The sequence below is a fragment of the Rhinichthys klamathensis genome, unplaced genomic scaffold, assembly GCF_029890125.1.
Source record: "Rhinichthys klamathensis goyatoka isolate OS25496 unplaced genomic scaffold, OSU_Roscu_1.1 h1tg000001l_1, whole genome shotgun sequence".
Classification (NCBI taxonomy): Eukaryota; Metazoa; Chordata; class Actinopteri; order Cypriniformes; family Leuciscidae; genus Rhinichthys; species Rhinichthys klamathensis.
In genome coordinates, this window is record NW_026606555.1 from 1,570,416 (window position 1) to 1,583,444 (window position 13,029).

General features: G+C 36.6%; 1 protein-coding gene across 4 annotated transcripts in view; it reads left to right on the forward strand.

The window, feature by feature from the left end:
* scara5 (scavenger receptor class A, member 5 (putative)) overlaps nt 1-13,029 on the forward strand; it is a 249,412-nt gene that overhangs the window by 23,035 nt on the left and 213,348 nt on the right. The gene's annotated exons all lie outside the window — the stretch shown is intronic.

Here is a 13,029-nt window from a genome sequence, read left to right on the forward strand (position 1 = left end):
TATTTTAAAAGTCAAAAATCAGAATGTCCGATCTGTGGCAAGAGAGTATTGTTAGTGAATATAATGTATTAACACCATATAACCACTTTTGGACAGTGATGAGATAAGTGCATTATTCTATTTTTTGTTGTTGAAAACTATATCACCTGATCATCATTGTTCTTGGCTTTCTTTGTAACAAACTACATGTTTTGGTAAAATCTGTTACAAAAACCACAAACTCCGAATAAAAGCCAAGAGTCAAATCTGACCAACTAAAGGAAACACTCATCGCCATAATGGTGATTAAACATTTTCAATAAATCATCAACATCTAAACTTCTGTTAATTCTCAATAAGACCTTCTGTAGACTTAACAGAAATAAAGTCAGTCTGGTTAGTAATAAGTGAAGCTGGTAATGCTGTTTGTGGAGTTGTTTAATCCTCCTCTGCTGAGAACTAGAGAGATTTAATGTCTTTTGTCTACATTTGATTTCATCTAAGGCTGTGGCTAGAAGTCAGTTGTAGTTCTTGTTTATCTTTTTTTCTGTTCTTGTTGTTTCTCTTTCCTTCAGTGATTCTGCTTGTTGACAGCAGGTGTTCATCATTAATGCCCAATCATCACTTAATTAATCACTTAAGTATCTCATTAACTTTAACTCTGATTCAGAGTTATTTTAACTCTCTGTAGAGAGGGACCAAATGTTCTCTGAGCAGAGTTAATTTAACTCTGGGGATTTTGCTGTGAACAGTGTTAAAAAATCAATTTTAACCTCTCTGTTCGTCAGCATTAGGACAAACTTTTTCTGGGCTGTAAAAAACAGCGACAACCAACATGGCCTCACCCCCTTTGTTGAGTGTTCCCGAGAGCAGGGTTTATGTAAATTTTAGGGTTTGTGATGTCACCAACCCGGGAAGAAGCTCGTTGTAGTCCCAACCTGCCGTTTGTTGTAGTCATCATAATCAAGGACCCCTTTAAGGGTCACATTTAGAAAGAGTTGAGGCACAATGCAGTGCCCAGTATTCCCACTGTTAAAACAGTATTTGTGTTAATACTGTGTGTCTTTTGCCCCGTGGTGGTTTTACCCATGTGACTGTGGGGTAAAAGACCCAACCTCGCCACCTCATACATTTATACGATTTTTAAACAAAACAAGCCACATTTATGATTTATTTTCACACAAAATCTGTTCAATAAAAACTACTACAAACAATATATAAATAACTTTTTGGTAATAACCTTTTGAGAGCATTATTAAAGGCCAGATAACTTTGAACGAACATTCTATTAACATTCAACCACTTTTGTACTTTAGACGGCTTATAGCATGAGGAATACATTTTTTGTATTGATCTTTTGAGCTAGATGTTGCAATTGCAGAACTCAAAACTCATGAAGAGCAAAGCAGTTTCTGGCCTTCTGCAGATCCCCCTGAAGAACCCAAATGTTTTAAATGAGGCTCAGGTGATATGGTGATGAATGAGGTGAATTCCCGGTGGCCTGGCGACTGATTTGGCCCGCTGCCCTCTCTTTCTTTTTGAAAAAAATATTTTAATTATATATTATTGCCTTTTTTTAATATTCTCTTTATCAAAGGGGTGGTATAATGCCCCTTTTTACAAGATGTAAAATAAGTCTCTGATGTCCCCAGAGTGTGTATGTGAAGTTTTAGCTCAAAATACCCCACATTTTTATAGCATGTTAAAATCTTCCCTTTTTGAGGGTGAGCAAAAATGCGTCGTTTTGTGTGTGTCCCTTTAAATGCAAATGAGCTGGTGCTCCCTGCAGAGAGGGCGGAGCTTCAAGAGCTCGTGTGTTAGCACCAAGGTAGTACCCCAGAGTGCAGTCTGGACGATGGGGCGGGGCGACACTTTTGGGCAGGGCGACACGTGTCGCTCCGCCCACCCCCAATTTTATTGGTTTATAATACCGCAATCTTATTGGTGTAGACGATTCAGGTCTGAGCATGCGCATTCCTTTAAGTACGATTTTATGAATGATTTGGCCGTACACTCAAAAAAATGATATGTTGGCTTTACTTAACTTTTTTTTGTAAACAGGTTCCACCGGTTCCACATAACTATGTTTCGTTAAACAAACATAATATGTTCATGTAACTTCAACATCATGGAATTTGGTCATTTTAAGCGACCCAATTAAACTCTGAGCTAATGAGTTAATTAAGTGAATAACTGAGTGATGATTGAGCATTATTGAAGACACCTGATGTTAACAAGCAGAATCTCTGAAGGAGAAAACCGGAATGTTTAAGTCACCATTATGGAGATAAGTATTTGTTTAGTTGGGCTCTTGACCATTAACTTATAAACTTTAGATTTTGTTTGGTTGCTGTACATGAGTTATAACAGCCCGATGAACAACAAACAAAGGTCATATGGTGGTATTGGTTGTGTTTTAACATAATAATTATTTCACAATCATTTGACCTGAGTCACTGAACTTATATTAAACCGAATTTCTGAGTTAATTTTACCTTATGGATAATAACAGCACTATCATTGTAGAGCATACTATTTTTAAATTTTTCAATGAAATTCAAATGACCAAATCAAGAAATAAAAAAGAAACTTTCTAAAAAATATTAGAATAGGCACACACAGACATCAAGAATCAGCATATGAATCTCAGCAATGGTGACAAACAGATCATAAGCTCATTATTTATTCATGCAGCAATGCATGATGGGAGCCATGAATGAGTTTTGATTGGTGGCACCCAGAATGCACTACAACATGCTTTATAATTGTCACCATTGGTGAGATTTACAGGCTGATTCTTGATGTCTGTGTGTGTCTACTGAAAATATTTTTTAGGAAGTTTCTTTTTTATTTATTGATTTTATTATTTGAATTTCATCGAAAAGTAAAAAAAAATAGTATGCTCTACAATGACAGTGCTGTTATTATCCATAAGGTAAACTTAACTCAGAAAGTTGGTTTAATATAAGTTCAGTGACTCAGGTCAAATGATTATGAAATAATGATTATGTTAAAACACAACCAATACCATCAGATGACCTTTGTTTATTGTTCATCCAGCTGTTATGACTCATGTACAGCAACCAAACAAAATCTAAAGTTAATAAGTTAATGGTCAAGAGCCCAACTAAAACGAATACTTATCTCCATAATGGTGACTTAAACATTCCGGTTTTCTCCTTCAGAGATTCTGCTTGTTTACATCAGGTGTCTTCAATAATGCTCAATCATCACTCAGTTATTCACTTAATTAACTCATTAGCTCAGAGTTTAATTGGGTCGCTTAAAATGACCAAATTCCATGATGTTGAAGTTACATGAACATATTATGTTTGTTTAACGAAACATAGTTATGTTGAACCGGTGGAACCTGTTTACAAAAAAAAGTTAAGTAAAGCCAACATATCATTTTTTTGAGTGTATTAAAGAACTATTAAATACTTTAATCGTATGGCTATCTTATCGGTTTACCATGGTAATTTTAGTTAAGATCTATTGCTGTTTTATTGTACTTAAGACACAGAATAGATTAAGTTATTGTTTTAAAACGAACGCTTGGTGACACAGCACCTGTAGGCCTACTTCAGTGAGATGTTTTACATTATAGCGCGTCATTCACTTGGCTTCTTTATACTTCTATCAGGATCGGTGGATCAGCACAAACTCGGGATTTTACGCAAAGGATGATAATTCACTGTAAGAATGTAGCCTAATAGCAGCTGATTTTAATTTTTAAAGCACGACCGTTTTTGTTTCATTTTTTAACGAGATGTTGTCCAATGCGTGCATTATTTGGTAGGCTACAAAGTGCAAAATAAAATGTTTAATGGCAAACTCATGTTTCATTGTTGTTTACCTGTTAATAAAATGAGGGCCTATATATGGTTCTGTAAAGCCCTATGTTATAGTTTTAAAAGATTCATGTTTTCTAATAAGTGTCAACTGGTTAACATGTAGGCTAGCTACAACTATCTGTGACTGCGACATTATAAAAATCCTATAATTTATTTATCCACCCCCGCATTACGTGTCCATGTTTTAATCTGCGTAGTATAGGCTACGGGATAAAAATGGTTTTAAATATTAACACTCACATATAGGCTAGCTGCATAACCATAAAAAAAAACACTGCTGTAAATCTGTGCAATTATAAGGCCTATAATAAAATAAATAAAACACCCAGCAGAGAAGTGATATGAACATGTAGGCATATTGCTTAAATACGCTCTTGTCTTGAGCACATAAATAATAATATTTGCTATAGCCTAGATCGACATAATAAATCTGTTTTAGTAAATACATTTTTTTTTTCTTCACATTTCGGTTTTTATTCCTTTTGTAGCCTACGCACAAACCCCAATGGCCAGGGCTTGTATGCTATTTGGTAGCCTATCATTGTCTTATTTGTCACCGTGGTTTTGCTTTAAAATAAAATAAAACACACTTTTGGATTTATACAATGTTTTACTGAAATACAGTTATCATCATTTGTGTAAAATCCCGAGTTTGTGTTTATTCACTGACAGGGGCGTCACTAGGATTTTCATTTTAGGGGGGCTAAGCCCCCAATATGATTTTTTTTTTTAAAAATTAAAAAAATGTAACACTTTAGTTTAGGATCTAAAGATCACTATTAACCATTTTCATTACGATGCAATATGGCGTTATATATGTGCCTCATTCCTGAGCGAGTAATTGTACGTTTTGAGCACAGAGAACTATATTTTGCAAGCACATTGCATTATATTTTGAACAGAAATTAACAATCGCAAAAAAAAAATTCGTTTGAGCAAAGAAAAAACGATTCCGTGCTCAATAAATGTATTTGCTATTATCCATATTAACGTGCAATAATAACCCCTCTCACGCAGTTTACTCAGGTGCTCTCTCACAAACTTATTCTCTGCGCTCCTGTCAAGTTCCTCTCTCTCTCTCTCAACCTCTTAATTCTGTGCGCGCTCAACTCTTGACACACGCGCGCTCAACTCTTGATACACACGCGCGCTCAACTCTTGACACACGCGCGCTCAACTCTTGACACACGCGCGCTCAACTCTTGACACACGCGCGCTCAACTCTTGATACACGCGCGCTCAACTCTTGACACACACGCGCTCAACTCTTGATACACACGCGCGCTCAACTCTTGACACACGCGCGCTCAACTCCTGACACACGCGCGCTCAACTCTTGATACACACGCGCGCTCAACTTGCAACAGCGTTACAAGTGTGCCACAAAATCAACCAATCGGAAAATTAAAGGTCAATTGTGATTGGCTGTGGGTCTCCAATCACCACTCAGCACAAAGAAGAACAAAAAAAATGTATGGACAGATGTCTTCTCTAGTATGGAATGCCAAAGCTGACTTAATTAAAAATAAATAAATACATAAATAAATAAATATTCGAAGAAATGCAAAAAAGCAAAAATACATAAATAAATATACAAAGAAATGTAAAAAAAATTTTTTTTTTAAATGAGTATTTATACTTTTATTTCCTCATTTATGTATAATTGTATTTTTTTCACACATTTTTTATTTTTTATTTATACATTTATTTATTTACACATTTATTTATTTATACATTTATATATTTTATTGTATTATATAATTGATTTCCAGGGACGTTCAGCATCATATACTGCATGTCAAGTTCTTAATATTAATCGATAAACTACCCAGTTATTATAATAATAAGGCACTATGGCTGTTATCAGTAAAATAAAATTAACAAAAGTCATTAAGTCATTAAAAGTCAAAATCTTAATACAGAGGAGAATGTTTTTACACTGCAATTACAATTGCATAAAAGTCGTTATGAGATTAATGTTAAAAATAAAACATTTGAATATAGAAATATGAAATGATGGAATCAATTAAATTGTATGTTTAAATATGAAACTAAAACAGCCAGTAGGTGGCGTTAAGTCACTGTCTTAAACGAGTGAGTCATATCATTAATTCAGACCGATTCATTCAAATACTGAACTTCAGGGAAAAACACCACGTTTTATGTTCAACTGTACAGCTCAGGTATCAAAATTATGGCGGGGCGACGTGGCACCAACATTAATAAAAAATGTCAGCATTTAAAAATGCTGTAAAAAAGCCCATGTATGAGATAATTTTATTATAATTTTTTCCCCGAACTGAATGAATCAGTATTTGAATGAATCAGTCTGAATTAATGATATGACTCACTCGTTTAAGACAGTGACTTAACGCCACCTACTGGCTGTTTTAGTTTCATATTTAAACGTACAATTTAATTGATTCCATCATTTCATATTTCTATATTCAAATGTTTTATTTTTAACATTAATCTCATAACGACTTTTATGCAATTGTAATTGCAGTGTAAAAACATTCTCCTCTGTATTAAGATTTTGACTTTTAATAAGGCCTTATTATTATAATAACTGAGTAGTTTATCGATTAATATTAAGAACTGGACATGCAGTATATGATGCTGATCGCCCCTGGAAATCAATTTATATAATACAATACAATATATAAATGTATAAATAAATAAATGTGGAAATAAATAAAAGTGGAAATAAATAAATGTATAAATAAAAAATAAAAAATGTGTGAAAAAAATACAATTATACATAAATAGGGAAATAAAAGTATAAATACTCATTTATTTGTATTTTTTTTTACATTTCTTTGTATATTTATTTATGTATTTTTGCTTTTTTGCATTTCTTCGTATATTTATTTATTTATGTATTTATTTATTTTTAATTAAGTCAGCTTTGGCATTCCATACTAGAGAAGACATCTGTCCATACATTTTTTTTCTTCTTCTTTGTGCTGCGTGGTGATTGGAGACCCACAGCCAATCACAATTGACCTTTAATTTTCCGATTGGTTGATTTTGTGGCACACTTGTAACGCTGTTGCAAGTTGAGCGCGCGTGTCTATCAAGAGTTGAGCGCGCGTGTGTCAAGAGTTGAGCGCGCGTGTGTATCAAGAGTTGAGCGCGCGTGTGTCAAGAGTTGAGCGCGCGTGTGTCAAGAGTTGAGCGCGCGTGTGTCAAGAGTTGAGCGCGCGTGTGCATCAAGAGTTGAGCGCGCGTGTGTCAAGAGTTGAGCGCGCACAGAATTAAGAGGTTGAGAGAGAGAGAGAGGAACTTGACAGGAGCGCAGAGAATAAGTTTGTGAGAGAGCACCTGAGTAAACTGCGTGAGAGGGGTTATTATTGCACGTTAATATGGATAATAGCAAATACATTTATTGAGCACGGAATCGTTTTTTCTTTGCTCAAACGAATTTTTTTTTGCGATTGTTAATTTCTGTTCAAAATATAATGAAATGTGCTTGCAAAATATAGTTCTCTGTGCTCAAAACTTACAATTACTCGCTCAGGAATGAGGCACATATATAACGCCATAATGCAAAGGCACGGTTTTATAATAACTGTGGTCCCTAATGTGAGGTAGGGCAAATAAGGGGGTTCAGGGCCTCCCCGAGAAAATTTTGATTTCTCTGATCTACATATGTGCATTTTAAGATGTTCTGAAGGCCAAAAAACTTGGATAGTGGGCAGCTGATTATTTTTCTCTCCTCATCAGCATCACACTCTTTTTCTCTTTGTTTTTCTCTTGCCCTGTCTCTTCCCCTCCTAAAGCTGAGCTTTGACTGATATAGGCTTTTCATTTTTGTCTGTCAGTGAAGAAAGTAAACATAGGGTCAACTGATAGGTTGATTTTGCCTGAATCATTTTCTCAGACGCGTTTATTTACTGAAAGCTACTAAAGGTAAATAAGTTTATTAAATGCATTCACAATATGTAGGCTACACATTTATTATTGATCTTATGCCTACACTCAAAAAAATGATATGTTGGCTTTACTTAACTTTTTTTTGTAAACAGGTTCCACCGGTTCCACATAACTATGTTTCGTTAAACAAACATAATATGTTCATGTAACTTCAACATCATGGAATTTGGTCATTTTAAGCGACCCAATTAAACTCTGAGCTAATGAGTTAATTAAGTGAATAATTGAGTGATGATTGAGCATTATTGAAGACACCTGATGTTAACAAGCAGAATCTCTGAATGAGGAAACCGGAATGTTTAAGTCACCATTATGGAGATAAGTATTTGTTTTAGTTGGGCTCTTGACCATTAACTTATTAACTTTATATTTTGTTTGGTTGCTGTACATGAGTTATAACAGCCGGATGAACAATAAACAAAGGTCATCTGATGGTATTGGTTGTGTTTTAACAATCATTATTTCATAATCATTTGACCTGAGTCACTGAACTTATATTAAACCGAATTTCTGAGTTAAGTTTACCTTATGGATAATAACAGCACTGTCATTGTAGAGCATACTATTTTTTTGACTTTTCAATGAAATTCAAATGATCAAATCAATAAATAAAAAAGAAACTTCCTAAAAAATATTTTCAGTAGACACACACAGACATCAAGAATCAGCCTGTAAATCTCACCAATGGTGACAATTATAAAGCATGTTGTAGTGCATTCTGGGTGCCACCAATCAAAACTCATTCATGGCTCCTATCATGCATTGCTGCATGAATAAATAATGAGCTTATGATCTGTTTGTCACCATTGCTGAGATTCATATGCTGATTCTTGATGTCTGTGTGTGCCTATTCTAAATATTTTTTAGGAAGTTTCTTTTTTATTTCTTGATTTGGTCATTTGAATTTCATTGAAAAATCTAAAAATAGTATGCTCTACAATGACAGTGCTGTTATTATCCATAAGGTAAACTTAACTCAGAAATTCGGTTTAATATAGGTTCAGTGACTCAGGTCAAATGATTGTGAAATAATTATTATGTTAAAACACAACCAATACCATCAGATGACCTTTGTTTGTTGTTCATCCGGCTATTATAACTCATGTACAGCAACCAAACAAAATCTAAAGTTAATAAGTTAATGGTCAAGAGCCCAACTAAAACGAATACTTATCTCCATAATGGTGACTTAAACATTCCGGTTTTCTCCTTCAGAGATTCTGCTTGTTAACATCAGGTGTCTTCAATAATGCTCAATCATCACTCAGTTATTCACTTAATTAACTCATTAGCTCAGAGTTTAATTGGGTCGCTTAAAATGACCAAATTCCATGATGTTGAAGTTACATGAACATATCATGTTTGTTTAACGAAACATAATTATGTGGAACCGGTGGAACCTGTTTACAAAAAAAAGTTAAGTAAAGCCAACATATCATTTTTTTGAGTGTAATACAGGGCCGTAGACAGGGCTTTAGTCACAGAGGTCCTAAATTTGAGGTTGGTAGGGGGTTCAAATTTTTTATTTCTCTGATATGTGCATTTCAAGACGTTTGAAGACCAAAAAAGGATAAGAAATAGCTTTAAAACCATGTTAGTGGGCAGATTATTTGTCAATACCTCCTCTCTTCTCATCTCCATCACTCTTTCTTTTTTTCTCAGTCTCTTCATCCCTTTCTCTTCCCCTCCTAAAGCTGAGCTTTTTTAATTTACTAAAGGCTACAATTTGTATTATATTCTCAATATGTACACATTCATTATTAATCTCTTGTGCCTAACATGATGAAAACGGCTTTGTTAATGTTTCTTGTAAACTAATTATTACATTACATGAGTCACGTTACATAGGCCTATTTTCAGTTCAAAATGGCGAAATTAGACAAAACTATATTAGTTTGCCTGATTATTTTTTGTCATTCGTTTAACATTTATGACCTAAAAAAAGTAAAATATGAAATGTTAAGTTTAGCTACTTACATCTTATCTCGCACTTGACCGTACACGTCGAGTCACACTGTTAAAATTCGCGCTCAGCAGCGTCTGTGAACATAAAGCCCGCCTACTTTGATTTGATTGGTCATCTCAAATATTCTGACAATGACGAGCAGTGACAGACCAATGAGGCTCAGATGAACACACATGAACACACACACACACACACCCTGTCCTCTGTTTCTGACGTGCTCTCTGCTCGGCGCCGCTGCGGATTGAAGATGAAGAACGCGCTGAATCTGATTATAACAAGACTGAAGCGAACACGAATTTGTGTAGCCTACATTAATCGCACATTTTTAGGGGGGCTAGGCAGAAGTTTAGGGGGGCTGAAGCCCCCCTAAAAAGGGCCTAGTGACGCCCCTGTTCACTGATCCTAATGGAAAAACGAAGAAGCATTTACGAATGATGTAAAATTCCGGAGCCCTGCATGAAATGCGGAAAAATATTGTCTAGCCTTAATCAGCCTATAGAAATTATCTCTCCTTCTATGCCAGTAATTTCATGCCGTCATGATCATTGCTCACTAAGGCCATGCTTAAAAATATTCTTGTTTGCCGTAACCCGACCGACCCTCTCAAATTAGGACCGACCCAATTATTTATTTTTTTCCCCTTTTAGTCCGACCGACTTGCCGGTTGTAAACTTGCATTAAGACCGACCGATTTTTTTTTTACTCTTCAAACAACTAATACAAATGCAATAAAATAATATACATTTATTATAGTAAGTATTGTGAATATAAATTGCGTAGGCTACGTTCTTTCTTTTAAATAAAAACCCGTGGCGTCATCTATTATGATTATGTTTACACCATTGGTTTACGCATGTCACACTATGGCCTGTGCGTTCGCTTCGTTTCATTCACTGTCAATGGTTCGCGCTCGGTGATGATGGCTGCGGCGCGGCTGCTTGTGAAATACGTCTGTATGAGCCTACATTTAGTCGCTCATTATTCGAAATTCTTAATGGTCAAATAGGGAATCGATGTTAACGGCCTTTTCTCGGAGCCCGTCCAGCTCGTCATGACATGCCCACCGCGAACGCGCGTCACACAGCAACTGCAGGCTCTGACAAACTAGGGCTGTAGCGATACACTAATCTCACGATACGATACGATACACGATATTCGGCTGACGATACGATATATATCACGATATTCAGCCAACGATACGATTCGATATAATTCGATACACTTACATCATTTTCTGAAAGATTTAAAGGGGACAGAGTGATTTTGGTGACATCTTGTGAGTCTTCCATTTACTTGGATTGAATTAATTGAACTGAAAACTGAAAACATCATTTACACAATATATGTCTCTGACTGGGCAGAGAGTACAGCTTGCAAATGCTGGACAAAATGAATCAAATATGTGTAGAGAAAATTAGTTCTATTTATTGAAAGACAACAGTGCAAACTGTAGCTTATAAGCCTTTGTTAATTGCAATACTGCACTTTATTTACTTTTCAATGGAGAGTTAAAAGGTGCAGCAAGTGGCCTGTTGTGAACAGTTTCTTTGCACTGCCTTTTCTTTGACAGCTTTTTTAGCTTGACACTGAACATGTGACGTGCTTCAGTTGTGCGCGAGGTCAAGCCGTCGCACGTCAGGGAAACTCTCTCCGCGCTGGCCAGGGAGGCTTTGACGTGTGCTCTTGCCTGAGTGTACAGCCTGGGAATGCAAACCTTGATGAGGTGTTCGCGGGTTGGAATAGGATAGCGGGGCTCCATCGCGTTCACCATGCGCCTAAAGCCGGCGTTTTCCACCACCGAATACGATTTTTTTTACATTTTTTTTTTTTTTACTAAGCCTATTTAAAATCGTATTTGATTGCAGAGCGCCGCAGCGCATTCACGCAGCACTACCTCGCTCTCGCTCTCTCTCTCTCTCTCTCTCTCTCTCTCTCTCTCTCTCTCTCTCACACACACACACACACACTCATCCGTACCTCGCGCACTTTCTCACTCACGGAACACCGCTGCACAAATCTGTCCAACACAGCGCTGTCAATTTCGGAGACCCAGCTTTAAAAAAAGCTACTAGCCAGCATGCAAGGAGCCTAGCCAACAAGGAGAGCTAAGTTGTTGTTTGAATACAGCTGGATTTTCGTCAATATCGATGCACGCGCGCAGCTGGCCACTAGCGGCTGGCTGACCAAATCACTCTTCATGCAACGCGAACGGGTTTAACACGGGGGATTTGAATGGGACTTATGTATCGATACTCGCGGCCTAAAAATCGATACTTTCTTGGGAGAAAAAATATCGATTTATATCGCAGAATCGATAAAATCGCTCAGCCCTATGACAAACAAACACACATAAGTGTGGGAAGCCAAACACACCGAAAGGGGGACGAAACGGCGCGGTGTGTTACAGAGTTCGCGCTGCGCTGACTTGTAATCTGCGTGGCTCAATGGACCGAGACGCGCGAGCGCGACAGACTCGACAGCGCAGGAGAAGTGTTTGCATGCGCCAGCCAATGGTCAGAGCGGCGCGAATTAATCTCACCAGCGCCGCGCTGACCAATAAAACAGCACATCCCATACCGAAATGTACTAAATTGCACAAAAGAAAATCGACCATTCCATAATATGTCAGGACTACTTAATCGGCCTATAGTTTCCTACAATGCGCCTAGCTATTTGACCACACTGATTTCCGTTAATAATAGCAGATGTTTATGGGTCAAATCTCTCACTCTCTCCCTGCAACTTTTTGTTACCCTCCTTTCCTGCCCCTAGACCAGAAAGGGGGCTTGTAACAGTATGGGTCAAATGTAAACGAATGGTGCCAAACGCGCTGTTTTATTGGTCGGCGCGGCGCTGGTGAGATTAGTCATTTTAATTTATTTGTTTCCCTCTGAAAATCCACTTTCATTGAAATCTAGTGGCTCCTTTTTTTCTTTTGATTCTGCCTATTTTTTTACAAATGAATGCAGCTGGAATTAATGCAATAAATATGTTTTTTTTTTTTACAAAGATTTCAAATTGTTTGTGGTCTATAACCTGTATCAGAATGAGGTTCGCAATGGTGCGCCCGAAGGCATGGGGGTTGAAGACCCAGTCAGTGACGTCACGATATGCAAATTTGTTTAAATTCATACCGACCTAATCACCATGACCAAAATTATCCTTTTTTTTTTACATTGAATCTTGAAAAAAAAATATATAGACCTACCTACCGACCCTTTTTTTTTTTTTTTTTGCTGTTACTGCAAACCAAAATATTTTTAAGGATGGCCTAAAAGTGGCACTGACTTTATC